Source organism: Ornithorhynchus anatinus, chromosome 9 (assembly GCF_004115215.2).
Source record: "Ornithorhynchus anatinus isolate Pmale09 chromosome 9, mOrnAna1.pri.v4, whole genome shotgun sequence".
In the NCBI taxonomy this organism is placed as follows: domain Eukaryota; kingdom Metazoa; phylum Chordata; class Mammalia; order Monotremata; family Ornithorhynchidae; genus Ornithorhynchus; species Ornithorhynchus anatinus.
Window position 1 is genome coordinate 54,570,673 of NC_041736.1, and position 26,740 is coordinate 54,597,412.

At 45.0% G+C, this 26,740-nt stretch overlaps 1 long non-coding RNA gene across 2 annotated transcripts in view; it reads left to right on the plus strand.

The window, feature by feature from the left end:
* Positions 1-26,740, plus strand: part of LOC114814314 — a 55,425-nt gene that overhangs the window by 18,382 nt on the left and 10,303 nt on the right. The window contains exons 2-3 of one of the 2 annotated variants that reach the window (XR_003762090.2): positions 15,738-15,858; positions 17,019-17,164. This is a non-coding gene — a long non-coding RNA (uncharacterized LOC114814314). Of the gene's footprint in view, positions 1-15,737; positions 15,859-17,018; positions 17,165-26,740 lie in introns of those variants that run through there. The other variant, XR_003762089.2, reaches the window with a different exon arrangement.

Here is a 26,740-nt window from a genome sequence, read left to right on the forward strand (position 1 = left end):
GTTACCAGAGTTGTCAGTGGCAATGTATGCAGAAGACCAAGAAGCAAAAGTGGAAGAAATAGTTCAGAATTTGGAGAGAGTGATAACTTGGTGGTTGGAGAGAAATGGAAGAAGGGAAGGCAAGAGGAAGGGATAGAGAGGGAGAGGGGAAGGAAACATAGGAGGGAGGGAGTTCTCACTCACACTGGGGAGAGTGGTGGTCTGGCTTATATGGAGGGAGAGGGAGTTCCAGGCCAGAGAGAAGATATGGGATCTTTTTAAAATTAGAATTAAGAAGTCAGGCAAGAGTTCTCCCCGAAAGGAGTTGTGTAGCAGGAAAGATTGCTTGTCAGGAGCTCTGGAGGTGGATTTTGCAATAGAGATGAGATGAGATTGTTATAAACATACTTTGTGGAGGGTGCCTTGGGCATCCTCACTTTATCTCAGTTGATATCACCCCCATCCTTTCGGTCCTAGAAGCCCTTAACTTCCATGACTCCTTGCTGTCCATCAACTCTCACATGTAGACAATGGCCAGATCCTGAAGGTTCTTCCTACACAAATCTCCCAGTTCCATCCCTTCCTTTCCACAGTGATACAAGTTGTGATTATACCATCGCTAGACTATCATATCAGCCTCCTTATTAGTTTCCCTGCCTTCTCTTCCCTTTCCAGTTTATCCTTGGCCCCACAGCATTCATGGATATTTCTATAAATTATGTATTATAAATTATTTGCATTAATGTCTCTCCCCCCTCCCAGATTGTAAACTGGTCATGGGCAGGGAGTGTGTCTACCAACTTGGCCGCATCGTACTCTCCCAAGCACTTAGTACAGTGTTCTGCACACAGATAGCACTCAATAAATACCACTGATTAATTGAGTGATGCCTTTGCATAGATCATCTTCTTGCGATGTTGCTTGGCACATTCATTCATTCATTGTCATATTAAGCGCTTACTGTGTGCACAGCACTGTACTAAGCACTTGGGAAAGTACGATCAACAATAAACAGTGACACTCCCTGTCCACAACGAGCTCACAGTCAACAGGGGGAGTGACAGACATCAATACAAATAAATAAAATTAAATAAAATGGCATTCCTACCCTGCAAAACTCTCTTCCCTTGTCCTTCCATATCTTGATTAAACTCCTCACAGTCGGCTTCAAGGCTCTCTACCAACTCATCCAAATCAATCAACCAATCAATAATATTTATTGAGATCTTACTGCCTGAAGTAAAATAGATGCTTGGAAGAGCACAGTAGAGCTAGTATACATGATCCCTGCCCTCAGTAGGCTAACAATCTGGTGGGGAAGACACACACGGAAGTAAATTGCGTGATATGTCTATTCTCTTCATTCAGAGCTCCCAACTGGCTCTCTTTGTTCTCTCAAGCTAACCTAACTGTACTTTGCTCTTGACTCTCTCAATTATTGGTATTTATTGAGCTCGTACTGTAGACAGGGTACTGTACTAAGCAAGTTTTTTTAAAAAATAGAACTTGTTAAGCACTTACTATGTGTCACTGTACTAAGCGCTGAGGTCGAGTCCCAGCTCTGCCGCTCCTCAGCTGTGTGACTGTGGGCAAGTCACTTAACTTCTCTGTGCCTCAGTTACCTCGTCTGTAAAATGGGGATTAACTGTGAGCCTCACATGGGACGACCTGATTACCCTGTATCTCCCCCAGCGCTTAGAACAGTGCTCTGCACATAGTAAACGCTTAACAAATACCAACATTATTATTAGATAAGAAATCAATCAGGTCAGTCACAGTCCCTGTCCCACATAGGGCTCACAGTCTAAGTAGAGGGAGAACATGTATTGAATTTCCATTTTACAGTTGTGGAAATTGGGGCACAGAGAAGTGAAGCCACTTGCCCAAAGTCACACAGCAGGCAAGTGGTGGAGCTGGTTATATACCCAGGTCCCCTGATTCCCAAGCCTGGGCTCTATCCACTAGACAACACTGTTTCCTCTGGCAGAGTATAGTTCAACAGAGTAGATACATTCCTTGCCCAGAAGGAGCTTACAGTCTGGAGGGAAAGACAGGCATTAATATAAATAAATAAACTCTGTTCTACCACCCATAAATCACTCATGTTGTTCCCCAGGGTTGGAACTCATCCTCTCCCTCCCCTAACCTGATAGATCACAGCCCTCCACATTTTCAAAATCATTCTGAAATCCCTTCTCCTCCAACATGTCTTCTGCGATTAATTCTTAGCACCTGAAGTAGTAAAAAATAATCCGCCATTTCTAGAATTTATGCACCTATTTATAATCCCTCAGGACTTTGGCCTATCTGTTTATTCAATTGTACATTCAATAATTTAATTTTCATTTCTCTATTTTTAATATTTTTATGTCTCCCCAACTCCATTAAAGTATAAGCTCTTTGGGGGCAGGAAACGTGTCATTTCTTTGGCATTTCCCAAGTGCTTAGAACAGTGCATCATGTTCAGTGGGTGGTCAATAAATGCTGTTTAGAATAAATTCTCCTTAATTTGTATTGGGAAGTTAAAAAGGGAATTCCATCCCTGAGCCAGACATTGATTATCCCAGGCTCAGCCATTTGGGCTGGTGACTGTTTGCAAGAGATGGTTCCTAATTCAGAGTCTCAGTTGTTCACTGGGTAGGGTTCTGGAAAATAGTGATGAGTCGCTTGATATTTACTATTATTTTTATGGTATTTGTTATGAGCTAACTATGTGTCTGGCAATATACTAAGCGATGGAGTAGATGCAAACTAATCAAGTTGGACACAGTCCATGTCCCACATGGGGTTCACAATCTTTATCTCCATTTTACAGATGAGATAACTGAGGCACAGAGAAGTTAAGTGACTTATGCGAGGTCATCACGCAGACAAATGGGGGAGCCGGGATTAGAACACAGGTTTTTCTGACTCTGAGATCTGTGGTCTATTCACCTGGCCATCCTGCTTCTGAATTTGGAGAAAGGTTACTATTTTGGGGTTAGAGATTGAACAGTGGTGACTGAGGGAGTTATGGGTAAGTAGGTCAATAATAATGGAAGAAACTCTGCAGGAGAAAGAGCACAGGCCTGGGAGTTCTAGTCCTGGCTCTGCCACTTGTCTGCTATATAATCTTGGGCAAGACATTTAACTTCTCTTTGCCTTAGTTACCTCCACCTTAAAATGGGGGTTAAAACTGTGGGAGAGGAGACTTCCAGGACTGGGGTCTCAAGGGAGAAGGTTCATGTTTCCGTTGTATTGTACCCTCCCAAGAACTTGGTATGGTGCTCAGCACACAGTAAGTGCTCAATCAATGCTATTGATTGATTGAACTATTCATGGTGGGGGCATTCTAGGTTCCAATCTCTCTGGAGAGAGTCTGTCAAAGCAGAAAGTCAGGGAATTACAGTTGAATTTACTATACAGAAGTATAGCCTGTATAGTCCAAATGCTCCTTGGACTTCTGTACAGTCCAAGGAGTCCGACTTAGACACTGAAGGCCTCTTTTCGGTTTTCGCCATTCCTTCCCTATCCATCCGGGTGTGTGCCCTCTCGGCAAGCAGTTTCCATGGCAGGTGAAGGGACTTCCTCTTGTCTAAATGCAAATGGCCTCCTGGCTTTTGGATGGTGGATCACGCTTTGTTAAAATGAGGGACAATAAGAGAGAGAAATTGAATGAGGAAAATTCAAACCGGAAAGGGGTTTTGGACAGCTGGGAAGGCAAATTCCTTAATAGTGTGTGAAAAGGTGATTGCAAGATTCAAAGGGGAGATAAGAGGACAGTTGTTATTCCCTGTAAATGGAAATGTCCTGATTTGGGGAACAGGCACTTAGCCACTAGGATTTTTTTTCCATTTCTTCTATCGTTTTTTTCTAGGATAACCCCTCCCCAATTCTCTGTTGTTTCCCCTCCTCTCCCTCCTGCCCCCACCATTCATTTGCATTTCGTTTCATTCACTGATGAAATATGAGAGGTCCAGTGCATACCAAATCTGTTCTCCTGTGATTTTAAATTTATTTCCAGCTCATATTTTTATTCCTTCACAGCTAACTGTTTTTCTCCAGTGGCTCATCCTTGCCTTTGCTTGAAATCCCTAGCCACCTTCTTTATTGGGAAGTAACCATTGGGAGTCAATTTGAATCTTTTTATTGCATTTTAAGGAAAGGAAACTAGTTTGCCAGCATTATTTCTAGTTGTTAAAATTCAAAGTAGTTTGTTAGTCTTTTTTTTCCTGTTTTAGAGACAGAGTTGCTATCAGTTTATAGCTGGAGCTCCTCACTCCTGGTCTCAGTGACTAATATCCTAAGACGGGTTTCTTTGGGTTTTTTCTTAAAGTGGTTTTCAAATCTCCAAAGATTTTATAGTAGTAAAAAAAAATTCCTTAATTGAAAACCAAAAAATGAGGCCTGATAGAAATATCTTGTCCATTGAAACCAACCTCTACCCCGGCAGATGGTTTTGGAGATAGAAAAGCCAGTTTCCTTGAAGTGGTTTTGTGAAGCATTTTTTTCTTTTTCTTAAAAAGAAATTATATTTGTGCCTGACAAATGAGAGAAAGGGAAAAAGGGAGGAGGAGAAAGAAGGTGTATAGTGTACAGATAGTACATATATGTTTTCTGGAGATTTCCATGGAGTGCAAAAACTCCGGTTTGCTCTGAAGAATCGACTTTGGTCATGGGGCGGCAATCTATCCCAGTATGGAAACCAAGCAAATTTTACAAAGCATTTTCTTTGGATCACGTTTCAATTTTTCTCTTTGTGGATATTAACTGCTTGAAGGAATCCAATTGAACATACTTTTCGTTTTTATTTTTCCATCTTCCTCAACTCAAAGTTGGTGAAGGCCTTCTCCTTTTCTCCCTGGTTTTTCCTTCGACCTCCCTTCCCTCTCCACTCTTCTCCCCATTCCCAGGGCTCAGGTTCTGTGTTCTCTGGTTGATGGTGTCTGTGACCTCATTCTGGAACTGTGAAATGGACTTTGAGCCTTATTTGGACTGAAAGGGTGCTATGGCTTTAAGAAAGGTGGAACAAATTACATAGACCACTATGTATTAATGCTGTCACAATGGCAGGGCTGTAGCTTGGTTTCATTTGCTGCAGGGCAAGGTGAGGCTTTCAGTGGGAGAGATTTGGAAAAAACACAACACACACCAAACAAGCCAGCCTAGTGAACAGCTTGGTTGAGCTCTCTGTCTCTCCTCAATCCCTTTTCCTAAGTTCTCCCTCTTATTGTATGTAAGCACTTTCTATTGTCAAACACTGTCCTAAGGACTGGGGTTAATCAGATTGGACATAGTCCCTATCTTGCATGGGGCTCACAGTCCAAGTAGGAAAGAGAAAAGGAATTGAATCTCCATTTTACAGATGAGGAAACTGAGACAGAAAAGTTAAGTGACTTGTCCAAGTTCACACAGTTGGCAAGTGATAGAGCCAGAATTAGAACCTACAGCCTCTGACTGCCAGGCCTACGTTCTTTCCTCTAATCCACATTGCTCCCTGTCTAATTCTCCCTCTTCATTTTCATCCTCTGCCCCTCTAGCTCTTTCTTTCCATCGTTCAGCTTGGCAATCTAACCTTTTGGCATGCTATCCACTCACTGTCTTCATCATGTAAGCTTTAGGCATCATCATCTTCCCGATTCATTGGGTGAACTTGAGGATCTTTTTCTCTCTTTCTCTTTTCTTTATTTTCACTTGCAAACCTCTGTCATATCTTCATTTCCCCAGCCCCCTGGAGGTAGACACTGGACCTGGGAAAAACATGATATTCCTTTTTTTCATCACTTGCTTTCTTGCCTTTCTCTCTCTTTCTTGCATCCAGTTTCTTTCTCGCTCTTTCACTCTTTCTCTCCTTTGTTGCTTTCTCACTCCCTTGAATGAATTTGATCAGTTCTTGGTTCTTTAACAAGTCTGGTCAGTAAATGCACATTCCACCAAAGTCTCTCGGGCCCAAATTTCACAGTTTGGTCCCGAAAGCACCTGGAGCAGATGGGTGTTTGTGAGTATGGTGAAACTCTATTTCCACCATCTAGAAACCAAGCACCTCTGATGATCTGTGCTCTTGAGGCCAGACCTACTAGCTTGTTAAGAAATTCACACATGGCCAGAAAATAATTGCATCCTTTGCATTGAAGTTTATTGATTTCCTCAGTGAAGAATGAAATGGAAAAGTGAAGAATTGAGAGACTATGGGGTTTCACCAAGTTGTAAATCTTATCAAGGATTGGAAGAGTGTGGTCCTTAAAACCCTGAATTTCTATTTAACTGCAAACATCATCCCCATTAATAATAATAATAATAATAATAATAATGATGGTATTTGTTAAGCGCTTACTATGTGCAGGCCACTGTTCTAAGTGCTGGGGTATACGGGATAATCAGGTTGTCCCACATGAGGCTCACGGTTTTAATCCCCATTTTCCAGAGAGGTAACTGAGGCACAGAGAAGTGAAGTGACTTGCCCACAGTCACACAGCTGACAAGTGGCAGAGCCGGGAATAGAACTCATGATCTCTGACTCCCAAGCCTGGGCTCTTTCCACTGAACCACGCTGCTTCTCCATTAATAATATATTGTAATAATAATCGTGGTATTTTTAAATTGCTTATTATACGGCAAGCACTGTAGTAGTAAGTCTATTTTTTTTGAGTGTTTACTGTGTACAAAGCACTGTACTAAGCACTTGGGAGAGCAATGTGACAGACACATTCCCTGTCCACAATGAGCTTACAGTCTATAGGGTCAGGCAGACATAAATATAAATAAATAGTTATCGCTGAGGTAGATATAATAAATGCAGATGGTACACAGTCCCTGTCCCACAAGGAGTTTACAATCTTAAGGGGAGGAAGAATAGGTATTGAATCCCCATTTTATGGATGAGGAAATTGAGGAACAGAGATGTTAAGTGACTTGGTCAAGGTTACACAGCAAGTAAGAGGTGAAGCCGGGATTAGATCTTGGAACTCCTGACGCCCAAGCCCTTGGTCTTTGCATCTTTCCACTAGGCTCCTCTGCTTCATCTGCAGGTATCCAGAGGGTGGGATGAAGACCCCCTCAAAAAGGACAGAACAAAATTACAATAATGGGAGTTCTCACTCCAGCTGGAAATGCTGATTGTCTAACAAATGCTGTTTTGTTGGATGAAGGTCACTGTTTATTTTTCTTTTCTTTTCCTTCTCTCAGTGACCCCTTCCCCCCTTCCTAGCCAGAACCAATCTGCTAGTGAATCCAAGACTGTTCCCTGCCATTTAAAAAAAAATTGATGCACAGTTTGATTGTTATTTCTATGATAAAGCTGAATTAAGCTTTAGCAAAGATATTAGAAGCGGAGAAATTACTAGTGAACGATAGAAACAATTCAGCTTAGTACAGTGCCTGGCACACAGTAGGCCCTTAATAAATACCACTCTCATTATTATTATTATTTAGAAGATTAAAAGTCAGGTAAGATGGGGGAAAAAGGGAACTGATGAATCTAGACAGAAAAGGACCTACAGGAAAGTCCTTGTATAATGAAAGCGAATTATTTTCAGGGGCGGAATCTTTCTCGTTCCGTCTCTAACTTCCTGGTTGGTCAGGGCTAGGCTCACCAAGGGAAAAGCCGTTCATGTCCAGACACATTGCAGACTTTGGGCAAAATCACCCCAGCTCACGAAAATCGACACATTTCCTGGCGTCGGGCCGAGAGGACGCGTAGAATTTGGCTTGGATTTGCTTTCAGTTAGCAAAGCCAGCTTTTGGCGGGAGAACCCGGCAAAGGGGTCAGAGCTACAGAAATAAATAACAGTTTGGGGAGAGGGAGCAATTCCTGTAATTATATCTGTCAGATGACTTATAATCAGCATTCTCAGTACTGCCTGCGACTTTCATGTTTTCCTGTGTGTGTGTGTGTGTGTGTCTGTTTTCTCTACATGGGTGGTGCTGATGTGAGTGTGAAATAGCACCTTGATATAAATCTGACGGTGGCGGTGATTGTCATTATGTTTGTGGAGGAAACCTTTGAAAAAGAATTAGCAGCAGATCTGGGGGCATTCCTTACTGAGCTGTTTGTGTTTATGAGATGTGAGATGGGAAGGGTCCCTTCGGGCTGTTTTGTCTTGGGTTCACCTCGGAGAGGGAATCGGAAAGCTGAAGGAGGTTGGATGGCTGTTCTGGGGGAGACGGAGCTGGGTCAAGGGGTGGGGCCGACCTGAAGTCCTGATCCAGCCCGGAGTGTGTTCCTTCTGCCTGCCTCTTGGAGAGAAACCAACCTCTTACTGGTGGATCAATCACTGGAATTTATTGGTCACTTATTGTGTGCAGAGCCCTGTACTAAGCACTTGGGAAAGTACAATATCATTTGTAGATATGGTCCCTGCCCTCAAGGAGTTTAGCGTCTAATGGACTAAAGTGTGCCATTTCTTTCCCTCTCAGTCCTTTACATTTGCCACTTAGAAGACTTTTGAATAAAAGTTTTCCGATGTTCAAGGCACTTTTGCAGATGTTGAGCTCTGGGAAGTAGGAACTCATTTGGAAATGGGTCAGATCTGCACGAGATCTGAATCTCACCATGAAACAGAGGGCACTGGGGTTGGCTGGTGGGGGACTTAGTCACAGGCTGTCCACGAGGGGAGGGTAACTGTAACGTCTTCTGGCAACGACTGGGTCACCCATGACCCAGAGCATGGACTGTTCTAAGTCTTGCCAAGTTCTCTTTCTGAATACCTTTCCAGAGAGAACAATGCAACAATAAACACTGACAATCCCTGCCTACAATGAGCTCACGTTCTAAAAGCGGGAGACAGACATCAATACAGATAAATAAAATTATAGCTATATAAAATTACAAAAAGAACCACACGTTCTGTGCCCTCCGGGAGCTTGCAATTGAATGAAATACATGGTCCTCAGTGATTCCAAGTTCAAACTGTTCTGATATTTTATTCCACGAGGTGCTGAGAGCTCAATTGATTGTATTTATTGAGTCGTTACTATGTGCAGAACACTGTACTAAGCGTTAAGAGAGTAGAATATAATAGAGTTGGTAGACATGTTCCCTTCCCACAGTGAGTTTACAGGCTGGGGGGAGCTTATCATTTGCTACCAGAGAGGCAGCCTGGCTTAGTGGAAAGAGCACGGGCTTGGGAGTCAGAGGACGTGGGTTCTAATCCCAGCTCTGCCACTCGTCTGCTGTGTGATCTTGGGCAAGCCACTTCACTTCTCTTTGCCTCAGTTACCTCATCAGAAAAATGGGGGTTAAGACCGTGAGCCCCACGTGGGGAAACCTAAGGCAGGAAAGGATAAATTTGAAGTGTGTGAGGTCGGCTTGGTGCTTGGACTTTCGCCAGCAGCGCTCAGCAGCTCGAGCATAGGAGCGTAGGAGGCGGACGGAGGAGGTGATCCAGGGCTGTGGGTTAGTGGAGCGAGAGCGGCGGAGGGAAAGGGGGGCGAGAGAGTCGAGATGAGTAGAGAGGGTGGAGTTGAGAGCGGAGACCTGATCGTCGAGAGTGGGAAGAGAGGACAGGGCGGCAAGGTGAGGCGAGATGCTATTGGAAAGACGGATGGGATCGAGAGAGCGGAGGTCTCTGTGGGGCAGTAGCGAAGATTTGCAGGGGGAGGGAGTGTGAGAGATGAGGCAGGTGAGAAGGTTATGGTCAGAGAGAGGGATTTCAGAGTTGGTGAGTGAGGAGATAGTGCAGCAGTAGGAGATGACGAGATCGAGGGAGTTCCTCAAGGGTCATCCGCTCTCACGGCCTTGACTACCATCTCTACGCAGATGACACGCAGATCTACATCTCCGCCCCTGTCCTCTCCCCCTCCCTTCAGGCTCGCATCTCCTCCTGCCTCCGGGACGTCTCCACCTGGATGTCGGCCCGCCACCTAAAACTCAACATGAGCAAGACTGAGCTCCTCATCTTCCCTCCCAAGCCCGGTCCGCTCCCAGACTTCTCCATCACCGTGGATGGCACGACCATCCTTCCCGTCCCGCAGGCCCGCAATCTCGGTGTCATCCTTGACGCGTCCCTCTCGTTCACCCCACACATCCTATCCGTTACCGAGACCTGCCGGTTTCACCTCTACAATATCGCCAAGATCCGCCCTTTCCTCTCCACCCAAACGGCTACCTTACTATTACGGGCTCTCGTTATATCCCGGCTAGACTACTGTGTCAGCCTTCTCTCTGACCTCCCTTCCTCCTCTCTCGCCCCGTTCCGGTCTATTCTTCACTCCGCTGCCCGGCTCATCTTCCTGCAGAAACGATCTGGGCATGTCACTCCCCTTCTTAAACAACTCCAGTGGTTGCCTATCGACCTCCGCTCCAACCAAAAACTCCTCACTCTAGGCTTCAAGGCTCTCCATCACCTTGCCCCTTCCTACCTCTCCTCCCTTCTCTCTTTCTACCGCCCACCCCGCACGCTCCGCTCCTCTGCCGCCCACCTCCTCGCCGTCCCTCGGTCTCGCCTATCCTCCCGTCGACCCCTGGGTCACGTCCTCCCGCGGTCCTGGAACGCCCTCCCTCCTCACCTCCGCCAAACTGATTCTCTTTCCCTCTTCAAAACCTTACTTAAAAATCACCTCCTCCTAGAGGCGTTCCCAGACTGAGCTCCTCTTCCCCCTCTACTCCCTCTGCCATCCCCCCTTTACCTCTCCGCAGCTAAAGCCTCATTTTCCCCTTTTCCCTCTGCTCCTCCACCTCTCCCTTCCCCTCCCCACAGCACTGTACTCGTCCGCTCAACTGTATATATTTTCGTTACCCTATTTATTTTGTTAATGAATTGTACATCGCCTTGATTCTATTTATTTGCCATTGTTTTTACGAGATGTTCTTCCCCTTGACGCTGTTTAGTGCCATCGTTCTTGTCTGTCCGTCTCCCCCGATTAGACTGTAAGCCCGTCAAACGGCAGGGACTGTCTCTATCTGTTGCCGACTTGTTCATCCCAAGCGCTTAGTACAGTGCTCTGCACATAGTAAGCGCTCAATAAATACTATTGAATGAATGAATGAATGAAACCTGATTACCTCATATCTACCCCAGCGTTTAGAACAGTACTTGGCACATAGTAAGCGCTTAACAGATACCATAATTATTAGTATTATTTATAACGGGGATTGGGGAGACAGGAGAGATGTCTCCTCAGGGAGAGAATTGAGGCTTAAATCTCAGTGAACAATCTTGACCGACTAAAGCGAAGTGCAGATTGGAGTGTCGTATGAGAGGGTCGGCCCAGGATGAGCTTCTTCCTCTGCCCACAGCCCTCTGAACCCCAAGCTCTCACTCACTGTCCCGGGTGCAAGTCTCTGCTCCCGCTTGGAGCCCAGGCCCCTCTAAAGGAGTGCGGGTGGCTGCCCCCAAATGCCCAGCCATCTGCCCAGTGCCACCTTCTGGGGCAACAGCAGCCAGCACTATCAGAACCAACTCTTGTGGTCATATATATAATATATTTATTTATATTAATGTCTGTCTCCCCCTCAGGACGGTAAGCTCTTTGTGGTCAGGCAACACATCTGCCAACTCTATTATATTGTACTCTGTTAAGCACTTAGATCAGTGAGAAGCAATGTGGCTTAGTGGACAGAGCATGGGCCTGGGAGTCAGAAGCACCTGGGTTCTAATCCTGGCTCTGCCACTTTTCTGCTGTGTGACCTTGGGCAAGTCATGTAATTTCTCTAGGCCTCAGTTACCTCTTCTGTAAAACGGGGAGTAAGATTATGAGCTCCATGTGGGTAACGGGCCGTTCCCAACCCGATTGGCTTGTATAACAGTAATAATAATAAAAATAATAATAATGGTATTTTTAAGTACTTACTATATGTCAGACACTGTACTAAGCGCTGGGGTGGATACAAGAAAATCAGTTTGGACACAGTCCAAAGTAAGCACTTAACAAATATGAAAATAGTGCTCTGCATACCATAAGTACGAAATAAATACCATTGATTGATTGATTGATTGATGGGGAATCTGAGGCTCCAAGGGGAATTTGCCTTGGACTTGGGAGGGAGGAATCCCTTTGGAGTCCCATCTTCAAGACCGTCATTGTCTCCGGCCGCCAAGTTCTTGGCCCTGGACTCTTAGGTCTGCCGAGGGAACTGTGCCATTATCGTTCCCCACAAACCACCTCCTTGATATCTCCCATCCCTGTTCTAGCTCAGGATGGCTCTCTTAGTTCACCCAGTGCTCACTCAATGGTATTTATTGAGTACTTTATGCAGAGCACCGTACTAAACGCTTGAGAGTACCTCAGAGACAGACATTTAAATAAATTACAGATATGTACCTATGGGATTGAAGATAGGGTGAATATCCCGTGCTTAAAGGGCACAGACTGAAGTGCAAGGTGATGCAGAAGGAGAAGTGAGGACTAAGACTTCTTGGGGGAGATGGGATTTTAGGATGACTTTGAAAATGTGGAGATTGGTGGTCTGTTAAAGGGGGAAGGAGTTCCTAGCCAGAGAGAGGGCAAATAGCCAGATTCAAGATAGACAAGATCAAGATAAAGTGAGTAGGTTGGCATTAGAGGAGTGTGCTGGGTTGTAGTAAGAAATCAGTGAGGTAAGATGAGGGGCAAGGTGATTGAGTGCTTTAAAACCAATGGTAAGCACTTTCTGTTTGATGTGGAGGTGGATGGGCAACCACTGGACGTTCTCAAGGAGTGCAGAAACATGGATGGAGAGGAAAGGACAGGGGTTTGTTTGTTCAGAGGGGTCGTGAAGGTCGAACCAACAGGATTGGGTGACAGATTGAATATGTGGGATGAATAGGGAGACAAATTGAGGATACTGTCCAGGTCATGGGCTTCTGAGACAGGGAGCAGGAGATGTTGTCTACAGTGATGGGGAGGGCAGGGTTTTGGTAGGAAGACGAGAAGTTTTGAATGGTTGGGGGAAAGGGGCTGATTTAGCTTATTTCTTTCCTTTCTCTGAAACAGCCAAGGTTTCTTCAAGATTTAATGATAATAACATTGACATTTAAATGTTTACTATGTGCCAACCACTGTGCTCAGCACTGGGGTAGATACAGCACGATCTGATCCAACATAGTTCCTGTCCCATATGGGGCTCACAGCTTAAAGGAGAGGTAAAATCAATATTGAATCCCCTTTTTGTAGATGAGGAATGTGAGGCTCAGGGATGCAAGTCACAGAACAGGCATTTGAAGAGCCAGGATTAGAGCCCAGGTCCTCTGACTCCCAGGCTTATGTTGTTTCTACTAGGCCACACGGCTTCTCACTTTGCATTTTGATTCAGTGGGTCCCTTTCTGGCCAAAGTGGGTGGTGTTACTTCCCAAGTGCCAAGATCTAATCTCCCTGAGCTGAGAGACATAATAATAATAGTAATAATGATAATGCTAATAATTGTGATATTTGTTAAGCTCTTACTATGTGCCAAGCACTGTACTAAACGCCGGGGAGGATACGAGCAAATCAGGTTGGACACAGTCTCTGTTCCACATGGCACTCATGGTCTTAATCCCATTTTACAGATGAGGGAACTGAAGCACGGCCATATGAAGTGAATTGCTCAAGGTCAAGCAGCAGATAAACCATGGAGCCGGGATTAAAACCCAGGTCCTTCTGACTCCCAGGCCCGTGCTCTATCCACTTGGCCACAGTACATCCCTCGCCATCCCCGTCCTGGCTTTCCTGCTCTAGCAGCATTTAGACTCTTGGATGGTACGAGGACAGAGTCAGAAGCTGCATACACTCATCCTTCCTTAGCTGGAGTCCTCCAAATTCACACAACTTTTTATTAGCTGCACTAAATGGGGAAAGCAGAAGGGGTGTGGCTGGATCTGGTCGATTTGGGCTTGTAGGGAGAAATAAAATGGCTCATTTAAATTCTTCAGAACTGCATAGGAGGCAGAAGACACAATGAGTATCTTAGAGAAGAAAGGCCATCAGCTGAACAAACTAATCACATGGTAATCAAAGAGGAGTCAGGCCGCCCACTGGGAAGCACTTTAGAAGAAGTTCCAGCCAGGCAGAGTGAAGGCCCTATCCAGTGACATCTTTCATAAATTATAGATTAAAAAATTGCACAGAGAAATGTGGAGTAGGTGGAGAAATTGATTTAAAGACGTTCATGCTGAGGCGGTACGGATTTGTGTGAGATCTGGGGTCCTGCCTCGTTTCTGTTGCCTCCTCCAATCAATCAATCGATGGGATTTGTTCAGCACTTGGTGGGTGCAGAGCACTGTACTGAGCAACTGGGAACGTACAATACAATAGAGTTGGTAGACACCTTCCCTGTCCATAAGAAGCTTACAGTCTAGAGGAATTAATGGTGATCGAATGTTGAGTAATGGGTTTCAAATCTGAACTAGAGCTGTGTTTACTCTGCTTTCAAAATCAGAAGTGAACCTTCCACAGAGAGGCGCAGAATTGCTCTCATATTTTATGAAGCCCAAGCAGTCATTTGGAAATTGTAAGCTTCTTTGAGGGCAGGAAACCTGTGTCTTCTTATGGTTGTACTCCCCCAAGCAATTAATATACTGTCTAGCGCTCAGTGGGAGCTCAAAAATTACAATTGCTTGATGGGAAAAACACAAATCTTCCCAATGCTTTTCAGTTCCTCCAAACTCATTTCTCCCTCAACCTGAAAGCTTATTAATATCCTCATATCTTACCCAATTCCTTATTAATATCCTCATATCTTACCCAGTTCCTGAGAAATGATCTAGTCATTCATTCAATTGTATTTATTCAACAATTGATCAGTGGTATTTAATTGATTTTTATTTATTTTTTAATGGTATCTGCTAAGCACTCACTCTGTGCCAGGCATAGTACTAAGCACTGGGATAGATACAAGCAAATCAGTTTGGACACAGTCCATGTCCCACATGGGGCTCCCCATCTTAATTCCCATTTGTCAGATGCGGCAACTGAGGTACAGAGAAGTTCAGTTCATTCACTCATTCACTCATATTTATTGAGCACATACTATTTGCAGAACATTGTACTAAGCACTTGGGAGAGTACAATGTAACAATAAACAGACATATTCCCTGCCCACAACAAGCTTACGGTCTAGAGGCAGGGAGACATACTGCCCAAGGTCACGCAGCAGACAAGTGGTGGAGCCAGGATTAGGGCCCAGTTTCTTCTGACTCCCAGTCCCGTGCTCTATACGCTAAGCCATTGTGCTTCTCCTCACTGAGCACCTACTCTGTACTAAGCACTTGGGAGAGTACAACAAGAATTTCGGTAGACCTGATCCCCGCTCTTAAGGAGTTCACATCTAATGTGGAGCTTTCAATCTAGTGGTGGTAATACCAATACAACATCGATACCGGTACCTCAGATTTTATAGGGTCTTCTGAAGAACTCAAACCATCTCCTTTCACCCACTTAGGAGCTCTTCGAAGGGTGAGGAACAAAAGTCTTCTTCCTATTTTCCAGCTGGGAAAACAGAACACAGAGAGATTAAGTGACTTTCCATTCATTCATTCATTCATTCATTCATTCATTCAATAGTATTTACTGAGCGCTTACTAAGTGCAGAGCACTGTACTAAGCGCTTGGAATGTACAAATTGGTAACAGATAGAGACAGTCCCTGCCCTCTGATGGGCTTACAGTCTCCCAAAGACCCACTGCACTCTCTTAGCAGAGTTGGATCCAGTCCTTGGGTCTAGTCCTTGCTTCTGTCCATCGGCTGGTGCTCCTTGAGGGCACGGAATGTGTCTACCAGCTCTGTTGCGTTGTACCCTTCCAAGCCTTTAGTACAGTGCTCTTCGCACAGTGTGCACTAAATCGTTACAACTGATTGGTTGATTCTCCCTTTCCTCCTTTAGAGCCTTTGAGTCTGACTGCTGGTGAAACAACCTCCCTTTCTAGAAAGCTCCAAATCCTAGTGAAATCCTGGGAGGAAGCAGCTAAAGCCTCTCGCCCCGCTTCTGGAGATGACCCATCAGAGTGAGTTTGTGAATGTCAGCACTGGTTCTCTGCACTCTCGGTAGCATTGCTGTATCTCCCCCGGCCCCCATGGTCTCTTGGAGTTTGAATCTCCCCAGCAGGCACGGTTGACCAGCATTCTCCAGGCACAGGATTTTCTCTTGATTTGTTGGATTGTTCCTCTAAAAGTCGGGTCTGCCAGTCCTGCCTTTGGAAGGACCTGGTTCAAATCCTGTCTATGCGGATTGCTTGGTGTGTGATCCAAAGAAAGTCACTTCTGTGTGCTTCCATTTCCTTGTCTGAAAAATGAGGATCCATTTCTAATTCTCCCACCTATTTAGACCGAGAACCTCATGTGGGCCAGGGACTGTTTCCGACTTGATTGTCTCCTATCAACCCCAGCGCTTAGTGTAGTGTGCTTGACACATACTAAGGACTTAACAAACACAATTATTATTAATTAGCCTGGTTATTACAGTCATTTCTGCAAAATTGACTGGTGCGGGGAGGATGACGCTGACTGGTATTGATCGGCACTCTTTGTGTGCCAAGCACTGTGCTCAGTGCTGGGGTAGAGCCAAACAAAATGTTCCGGCCAAGTCTCGGTCCCCCCGTGGGGCTCCCTCTCAGAGGGCAGCAGCCACCGGCCTGGGAGGGTAGCAAATGGGTAGTCCCCCAGGCCCCCACAGTGCACTGGGCGTGTTCTCTGAGCCCTTAAATGCTCAAGCTGCAACAAGCCCACCCGTTTGCCTCAGCAAGCCTCCCCTCGGGGCTGTTGAGCGAGCGAAGAGAGTGAGTCAGAACCTGGAGAGCAACTAGTGTGTGGCTGGGAGGCCAAGCCCGCCATGGGGGAATCACAAAATCCCTCACGCTGGATCAGCGCCCTGCTGGCGTCTCCCCCGAAGCCGGATCCCTCCCCAGGGATAGCGACTGATGCCCAGGGAAAAAATCCAACCCATCCCAAGGGAGGCTGCACGTGGCTCAACACCCCCGTGGCTGGGAAATGCCTTCCTGGGCCTAGGCAGATGTAGATGTTGGGTGGGAGGCAGGGGATGGGGTCCGATGACCTCCAGAGGTCTCTTCTTGGAAAAAGAATCATAGATTCCTCCCCAAGCCCCCGACCTTCCTAGTTTCTGAATTTGCTTGCATTTTTCTTGTTACTCGAATCAATTGGTCAGCAGTATTTCTTGAGCACCCACTGGATGCACAGTGTAAATGCCGTGAGGAAGAGCAAGTATGGCCTGATCCCTGAAAGAGTCCCGAGTGCAGCAGAAGACTGGAAGAACACTTGACAAATATCATAAAAAAAAGAGAAGAAAAAACACTACTTCAGGTGGATTGTCTTCTACCTACCCTAGTGCTTAGGACGGTGCTGGCCACAAAGGAAGTGCTTCACAAATACCACAACTATTATTATTTCTTTGGGTGAGGGGATGTGAGGGAGAAGGCCAAGTACCCCAAAAGAAGCCCATTTTCCTTCCATCCATCCATCCATCCATCCATCCATCCATCCATCCATCCATTCATCCATCCATTCACCATCCACTCCTGGAGCAGCGTCATCACTGGTCAAGTGTGCTGTTTCCCATTTATAAAGATTTAATCATCTCACCATCCTCAATTTTTTTTAAATTGTGTTTGTTAAGCACTATGTGCCAGACACTGTATTAAGCACTGGGGTAACTACAACTTAATCAGGTTGGACACGGTTGCTGTCCCACCTGGGGCTCTCAGTTTTACTCCCCATTTCACACATTAAGTAACTGAGGCACAGAGAAGTAAAGTGACTTGCCTAGGGTCACACCGCAGACAAATGACAGAGAGGGGATTGGAATCCAGGTCCTTCTCACTCCCAAGCCCGTGCTCTATCCACTAGGCCACGCCTTGGTTGAGTGGAGCGTGTAAAATTAGAGACAGCTGTCGATATTTACCACAAACTTACATTTCTCCAGCCTCTCGATCCCAGCTTTCTCCCCGCCCACCCTTGCCCACCCCCATTAAAAGGGCGGCCAGTTTTGAACGCCAGGAAGAGCCGCGCTCCCGGTCGAGGATTCACCTCCCTAGAAATTTCAGGACCACTAATTTGTGGAGCGTCTAGTGCACAATGGACTTGGCGGGAGGTGGCCTTTAGGCTGGCAAAGCAGTAAAAGTTTAAAGCTGCAACTGCTTCACAGCCAAAGGAAGAGAGGAGATTGAAACCTAAAGGTTAGCGTGAAATGCACTTTACTGTTATCTATGAGAACAAATGAGTTAAAAAAATTTCAAATACCAGAATACCCTACAGGGAGGAGATATAACTATTAAAGGGCTGTTATAGCTGCAATAAATGTAGGAACAATAAAAATAAATTGATGAAGTAAATGTCAGTGCTGTTCCCCTGAGCTGCTCCCACACCTTTGTCCAAAAGTAGAACATCTCCAATTACAGAGGGTGGAAACAGCCTTCAATGACAATATGACAAGGACAGAACACAGAACACTGCCACGGAGAACACAATTATGCAGAGCCTTGAAAAATTGTATCATAGCACAATGTATGGAAGAAATCAATTAATGATGCAGGCTTCCCACTCCTGTCTAAAAATCCTGGAAAGAAAGGATGAAAAACCCTCTGTCTTGTGCATTGGAAAGGTGAAAAAAAAAAGGTGACCCATAAGTGGAAGTCTGCAGAATACCACAGGTCAGCGTTCTCGCAGTTCACTGGGGCTGAAATATTTGGGGTTTTTTTTTCTTGCTCTTCTTGGGGTTTTTTCCCCCCAAATTGCCATTGTCAAGATGCATTTCGATGAAAGTCACTTCTCTGGTTAAATCAGCTGTCTCTAGAACTTGTTTGTACCCCTTCCTCAGTTCTTAGGCATTCATTCAGTTGTGCATGCAGTGATTTCCTTTTGGTCAATCACTCAGAGCCATTTTCTGAGGGCTTACTGGAAGAGTACAATACACAAAGTTGGTGGATGACACAATTCCTGTCCTTAAGGAGCTTTGAGTTTAAATATTTTTGTTTTCCTCCTCTGTTCCAGGCTAAGCTCCTTGTGGGCAGGGAATGTGTTTGCTTGGATTGTACTTCCCTAGTGCCCAAGCGCACCCAGTGCTTCCCAAGTGCTTTTACTGCTAATCCTACTCTCTCAGGAAGGCATGTTACAAAGGAACCTGTGAGCAGAATAGCCAGCTTCCATCCGGAGCCTGCAAGCAGCAAAGAAGATGCAAAAGTTGGGTGTAAACATGGTAGAAGGTGATTTATCTTAAGCAATTTACAACAGGTGCTAAACATTACGAAAACCAGAGCTATTAAGCAATCAAATTAAGCTATAATTATAACCGAAGAGAACTGTACAGGAATTCTAATTAATTCAAATCCGAACATGTCCGAGAGGAATCCTCCAACAACCCCACTTCTCAAAAATACCAAACAAAAATAACCCTCGGATAATGTCTTCAGATCGCACAGGAAAGTAAGGAATGTTTCTCTGCCGTAATATTCCGGAAGAGATTTCCAGGAGATGGCTCAGGGCCTGTCCACAAGTTAGTCACTGTGTGCAGGAAAAGTGGACTGGTGGCCTTAGAGGTGGAGCGTTGAAAGAGGGGTGGAACAAACAATCCCCACTGCTTGCTTAAATGCTTCAAAAGGCTGCAAGGTGTAGCCTGTTCTGCCATTTGAAGATTTCTCCCAAGGCACTGGAAGCATTTAAAAACTCTTCCCTCCTTAATGCCTGTGTCTCCTCCTCTTTCTTGATCTCTTCCTCTCCTCCCCGCTTTCTCCTCTTCTTTTCCCTCTCCTTCTTTTTCCGCCTCCTCCTCTGGACACTGGAAGCATCCTTTGGACATCTAGATTCCCACCGGCTCAGTCTCGTCAGGCCTCTGGCCCCAAACCCACCCTGGGCAACATCGAGGACTGGAGAGCAGCTGAAGGACAGGTCAAAACACAGTCCTGAGATGAACTGGGAGGAGGAGGAGGAGGAAGAGGAGGGCGTCTGGGAAGTCCATGGGTCTGGAAGTCAGAGAACCTGGATTCTAATTCCAGTTCTGCCACTTGCCCGCTGTGTGACCTTGGGCAAGTCACTAAACTGTTTTGTGCCTCAGTTTCCTCATATGTAAAATGGAGATTCAAGCCTGTTCTTCCTCCCACTTTTGAGCCTCGAGTCATCATCATCATCATCATCGGGATTTATTCAGTGCTTACTGTGTGCAGAGCACTGTACTAAGTGCTTGGGAGAGTACAACAGAGATGGTACATACGTTTCCTGCCCACAACGAGCTTACAATTTCTTCATTTTTGTACATTCATTCAATCATATTTATTGAGCACTTACAGTGTGAAGACCACTGTACTAAGCGCTTGAGAGAGTACAATACAATCATAAAAAGATGTGTTCCCTGCCCGCAACGAGCTTACAGTCTGGAGGGAGCTTACAGTCTAGAGGGCGAATCAGACATTAATATAACTAACATCCATGTGAGATAGGGACAGTGTACAATCTGATCTTATCTACCTCATTGCTTAGTACAGTGCAGAGCACATAGTAAAAGTTAATACCATAATTATTATTATTAGCAACCCAGTGCTTGGTACCCAGGAAGCACTTAACAAGCACCACAATTATTATCTATTATTAAGAGGCCAGGGGGTGTTTTGAGATTTAACCACATGACAGCCTAAGAAACCTAGAGAAAGGAGTTCTGGGTAGGTTGGTATTACATCTTGCTGTATCCTAATTTCTCCTCTTGCTTTTGCTGTTTGTCACCCATTAAATTGTAGGCTTCTTGAGGGCAGGAATACTCTCCCAAGCACTTAATAACAGTACTTAGTGCTCAGTAGATCCTCGTCAAATACTACTGATTGATTGAGTTGAATGGGCTGCTCCCAGCTAACTTCATTAATCCCAGTAATCTGTTTCCCGAATGCACTCTACAGAAGCACACGTACCATAGGATTGGAAGTCAGGAGACCCTAGATCGAGTCTTAGCTCTGCCCCTGACCTTCTATGTGACTTTGGACAGTCATTTAACTTCTCTATGCCTCAGTCGCATGACTCAGTGGGAAGAGCACAGGTTTAGGAGGCAGGGGTCATGGGTTCTAATCCCGGCTCCTGCCCCTGTCAGCTATGTGACTTTGGGCAAGTCACTTAGCTTCTTTGTGCCTCAGTTCCCTCATTTGTAAAATGGGGATGAAGACTGTGAGCCTCAGGAGGGACAACATGATCACCCTGTATCTACTCCAGCGCTTAGGACAGTGCTTGGCACATAGTAAGTGCTTAACAAATACCAACATTATTTCTGTAAAATGGGGATAAAATATCTGTTATCTCCTACTCTTAGACTATAAGCTCGGGGTGGAACCGGGACATAGTCTGATCTGATTAATTTTTATCTACCCCAGTATTTAACATCGCAAGTGCTTTATAAGTGTCATTATTATTTATTTATCTTATTGTTGTGTTGTGCTGATAGTCACTTAGCTCAATTTGCCTGCACCCAATCTGCCAAACTATATCCAATTCATATTTAAAGCCCTTCTAAAATAGCCACCTCCTCCATGAGGCCTTCCCTGACTAACCCCTCAGCTTCCCTGACTTGTCGGCTCACCAACCACCGTAGCCCATAATTCCTAAATCGTTCATTTTTTTTTCCCTTTAAACTCTGCTCTTATTCCTTCACCCACTGTGAATGTGATTGTTGTTATTCTCCTGGATTTCTCATAAGATTATGAGCTCCTTGGGTGGAGGAATTCTTTCATTTCCTTTCACTTTATGTGTACCAGTTCCCAGTACTACACCTCTATATCCAGGAGCTACTGAATGAATGTCGTTATTGATGATGCTTATCACGTTTTTAACTTTGGAAAGATCTGTTTTGATTGGACACAGACCCAGTCCTGCACAGGACTCCCAGCCTTAAGAGGGAGGGAAAATAGGTGTTCTATCCCAGTTTTACAGATGAAGAAACTGAGGTACAAAGAAATTAAGTGCCATGCCCCAGATCACCCAGAATGCAATAGGCAGAGCTAGGACTAGAACCCGGTTCTCCTGACTCCAAGTCTCAGTGTCTTACTACTAGTACAGGCAGATCTTACAACCCCAGTGTTTCTCGTGGGCTGTCTTGGGCCATTATGGGAAAAATATAGAAAAAGTCTCAGAATTGGGGTGTTTTGGTTAAACAAGTTCCTCCTTTCCTTATACCCTTCCTTAACTGCTCTTGCTCATTTTCAATGTTTGGATGTCCCAGTCCAGGCTAGGTTATGATTAGTACATGCTCGGTTTATGTTGTACAGAATTCTGAGACTTTTGCGGTTGTCCCGGAATACCTGCAGTCTTATCTCCACACTTCTCCTCATTTCTTCATAATCACATTCTCAGAGTGGGAAGAGGAAGGTAGATAAATGAGGAATGGTGTTACAAACTCCCATTATTAATAAAAAACAATATGACAGTGTGGTCTGGTGGGAGTCAAAAGACCTGGGTTCTGGTTCTGGCTCTACCATTGTTCTTGGACAAGTCACTTAACCTCCATCTGACCCCAGTTTCCTCAACATTGGAAGGGGGTAACACTGGCAGTCTTTTTCTCCCTCCCAGGGATGTTAGGATGAAACGAGGTAACCAATAAGAAAGGTTCTAGAAATTAAGGAACCGTATAAATTCAAGGCATTTACATGGCTGGCTTCATTTTAAAGAACAGATCCCTTACCTCTCTGCCCTAGCTGAGAGCAGCAAATTCCCCATACCCACAAGAAAAGGAAAGGGATTGAAAAAGAAGAAATGGGTGGGGGTTAGGGCAGACTGGAGATCCCAGGAGCCCGGTTTTCAGCCAGCAGAGCTACAATTAGAGCTCTCAGTTCGTTTTGTTTCTTGGGCAGATTGGGACCATGGGCCGAGAGATGCTGTTAGAGGAGCGATAAAATGTGTTCAGAGTGATTTCAGGAAAATAAAATTCAGGCAGCCTTGTTTAGGTTAATGTTTCTAAAGAGAAAACTTAAACCGTGTTTTCAAAAAGGCGGGGGAATCTGCCAGAGTTCCGTCTGCCATCTAGGCGCTACAGGAAACTTAACCCTTGGAATATTATCACTTTACAGATTGCATGCTAAATGGAAGCTCAAGAGGAAAGACACCTAGTTGGTCAGTTGATAGTATTTATTGAGGGCTTACTGTGTGCAGAGTACTGTACTAAGCAATGCAGTGATAAACAATCATTCAATAGTATTTATTGAGTGCTTACTATGTGCAGAGCACTGTACTAAGCGCTTGGGATGAACAAGTCGGCAACAGATTCCCTGCCCACAAGGAGCTTACTATTTAAATGAAGTCACAGACTAGGATGGAGGTATATAAGCTCATGGTGGACAGGGAATGTATCTGTCCTGTCTTATGCTGTTGAGTTGTCTCTGACCCATAGCGACGCTAGGGATGCATCTCTCCCAGAACCCCCCACCTCCATCTCCAATCGTTCTAGAAGTGTATCCGTAGAGTTTTCTTGGTAAATATACAGAAGTGATTTACCATTGCCTTCTTCCATGCAGTCAACTTGAGCTTCCACCCCCCACTCTCTCTCATGCCGCTGCTGCCCAGCACAGGTGAGTTTTGACTATTAGCAGATTGCCATCCACTCGCTAGCCACTGGCCAACCTAGGACTGGAATGGGTAGGCCTCTTGCTCGACTCTCTCTCCCATAGTCGAGACTGGTAGAGTACTGGAAACTCTCCAGGTGTGACCCTGAGAGCGGAAGGGAATGTATCTACCAAATCTGTTATAATGTACTTTCCCAAACAATACACTACTATGCACATAGTAAACACTCGATAAATATAATCATTTGATTGACTGAATCAGACTCCTGAAGACATCAGATAAAAAGCTCCTCTCCCATGAACAATCCTGGCCCGGTCCAGGGGTAAATAGAGGACTTTTCTAGACTTTAAGCTCATGGTGGGCAGGAAACAGAATCTGCCAACTCTTGTATTGTTCTCTCCCAAGCATTTAGTACGTGCTTGGATCACAGTAAGTACTCAGAAAATATCATTGATTGATTCCTCTTAGTCCCTGGCAATGTTATAGTAATTTAAGATACTAACTGAGTGCTTACCGGGTGTGGAGAAGAGAATTATACTGTAGGAAAGAACACATGGGGGAGAAAGGAAACACGGTCCCTGGCCTTCAGAGGGTTAGCAATCTAAGAAACAATAATAATAATTTTAGTACATATAAAGTGCTTACTATGTTTTTTCATAGTATTTGTTAAGCACGTATTAGGAGCCAGGCACCGTACTAAGTGCTGGGGTAGATACAAGCTAATCAGGTTGGACACAGTCAATATTTTACATGGGGCTCACAGTCTTAATCCCCATTTTGCAGATGAAGGAACTGAGGCACAGAGAAGTCATATGACTTGCCCAAGGTCACACAGCAAATGGCGGAGACAGGATTTGAACCCTTATAGGGGTCGGGAAGTTGGGTGGCATCTGGATGCAAATGGAGTCTGGGGTCCTGAAAGATTGCAGGGAATTGAGAAGCAGTGTCTCCTAGTAAGAGAAGCAGCATGGCGAAGTGGATACAGCAAGGGCCTGAAAGTCAGAATGTCATAGGTTCCAATCCCAGCTCCACCACTTGTCTGCTGTGTGACCTTGGACAAGTCACCTAACTTCTCTATGCCTCATATACCTCATCTGTAAAATAGGGATTGAGACTGTGAACCCCACATGGGACAGGAACTGTGTCCAACCCAATTTTCTTGTATCCACCCCAGCGTTTAGTACAGTGCCTGGCACATAACAAGCACTTAATAATAATAATAGTAATGTTGGTATTTGTTCAGCGCTTACTATGTGCGGAGCACTGTTCTAAGCGCTGGGGTAGATACAGGGGAATCAGGTTGTCCCACGTGGGGCTCACAGTCTTAATCCCCATTTTACAGATGAGGTCACTGAGGCACCTAGAAGAAAAGTGACTTGCCCAAAGTCACACAGCTGACTAGTGGCCGAGCCAGGATTCGAACCCATGACCTCTGACTCCAAAGCCCGTGCTCTTTCCACTGAGCCACGCTGCTTCTAAGCACTTAAAAATTACCACAATTATTGTTATTATTACTAGTGGAAAGAGCATGGATCTGGGAATCAGGGGACTTGGGTTTTAATCCCGGCTCTGCCCGTTTTTTTTCTTTGTGACCTTGGGCAAGTCACTTTTAACTTTTCTATGCCTTAGTTTCCTCAACTGTAAAATGGGGATTAAATGCCTGTTCTCCCTCATACTTAGATTGTGAGCCCTTTTCAGGACAGGGACTGTGTCTGATCTAATTAGCCTGTACCTACCCCAGTACTGAGATCAGTGTTCGAAACATTTAGTGAGTACTTAATCACCATAAAAAAACCAAAAAACCAAAAAAAGATGGTTCTGGGAGGTGGGAGACAATTAATTTTGTCACAGTATGGAGCTGGGCTCTGAAGCCCTGGGAATAATGCAGTTCCAACTCTGAGCCCAGATTTGCCAATCTCTCTACCCCTGATATGGATGTGGGTCCTTCTGCTGTCATCATCATCATCATCATCATCATTCTCCTGTTATGCGACCTTGGGCAAGTCACTAAACTTCTCTGTGCCTCAGTTTTCTCATTTGTAAAATGGTGTTGAAACACCTGTTCTCCTGTCACTTTAGAGTGTGAGACTGTGTTTGATCTGCTTATCTTGTATTTACCTCAGTGCTTTGTAGAGTACTTGGCTCATAATGAATACTTAAATGCTATTCTATTGATATTTATTATTGTTATTATGATGGGTATTTGTTGAAGTGCTACTATGTTTCATTTGGGGCAGGCTGGGGCAGGGAAGCAGGGGCCTCTCCTCAAAAGGAGCTTCGCTGGGTTTCATCCTCGCTGCCGCTACCGGGGAACGACCAATGCTGGAGATGAGAGCTGGCATCTGCTGGAACACCTATTTGCTGTGAGCCATGAAAATCAGTGGAAGTCATTGTCAGGCCGGGGGCGATGGGATGCGGCCCCCTTGTTCCGGGCTGGGGGAAGCAATCAGGAAATTTCAGGAACTCAGTCCGGCACCCAATCACCAAACAGGGAACAGGAGCCCAGAGAACCCAAGCAGGGATTTAAGCAATTAATCCTTTATTTAAAGAATAATAAACAGCCAGATTTTGCACATCGAAAGAGGGAACAAGGTAAAAGGGGTTAAAAACTAAAAAGCAAGGATGGCAGACACCAATTAACACAATGCTAATTGACAATTTCCCCAAGCCTCCGTGAAACATGGCAGGCCCATTTCCCCAATTGCTAATTAAATCAAACCGCACACACAATACTAATTTCCCTAACTTAGGGAACTCAGAAGACAAATAAAATGCGAAACTAACTTAAACATTTTGTCAAAGTATAGAAAAATAATGAATGAAATCTTAAAGTGCATAAACTTTGGCTCTGAGTAAATACGTTCAACTTCTGGCATGTTTAATGAAGGCTTGAAATATCCCAGCCTCCCCATTCTCCTTGCAATTGCATAAATGCCCTCCCTAATCACAAAATAATCTACCACAGTCCCCTTAAACTTACATTCTCTCCCTCTGGTGTAGGGTACACAGCCCATCATGCAAGTGACATATAAATTGCTCCATTTAAAAATTATAAAATACCAGCTTAATTACAATTAAAAACAAAGGAATAACTTTTCTTTAAAATGTTCCCCAAGGTCTTTGACTGGAGCCTGACTCTGGGAGAAAGAAAAGCTAGTCACTTAATCACACAGTCCAGGGCAAAGACAGCAATTGCTCCGTCTCTCCATTCCCAAGGCTCCCCCCGCCTTCTCCCTCCCTCCCTCCCTCTCCCTCCCTCCCTTTCTCCCTCTCTCTCTCACACAGTCTCCATCTCTCTGCTCTCCCCTCCCTGCTAGAAGTGCTTCCATCGGGACTTAGGCCGAG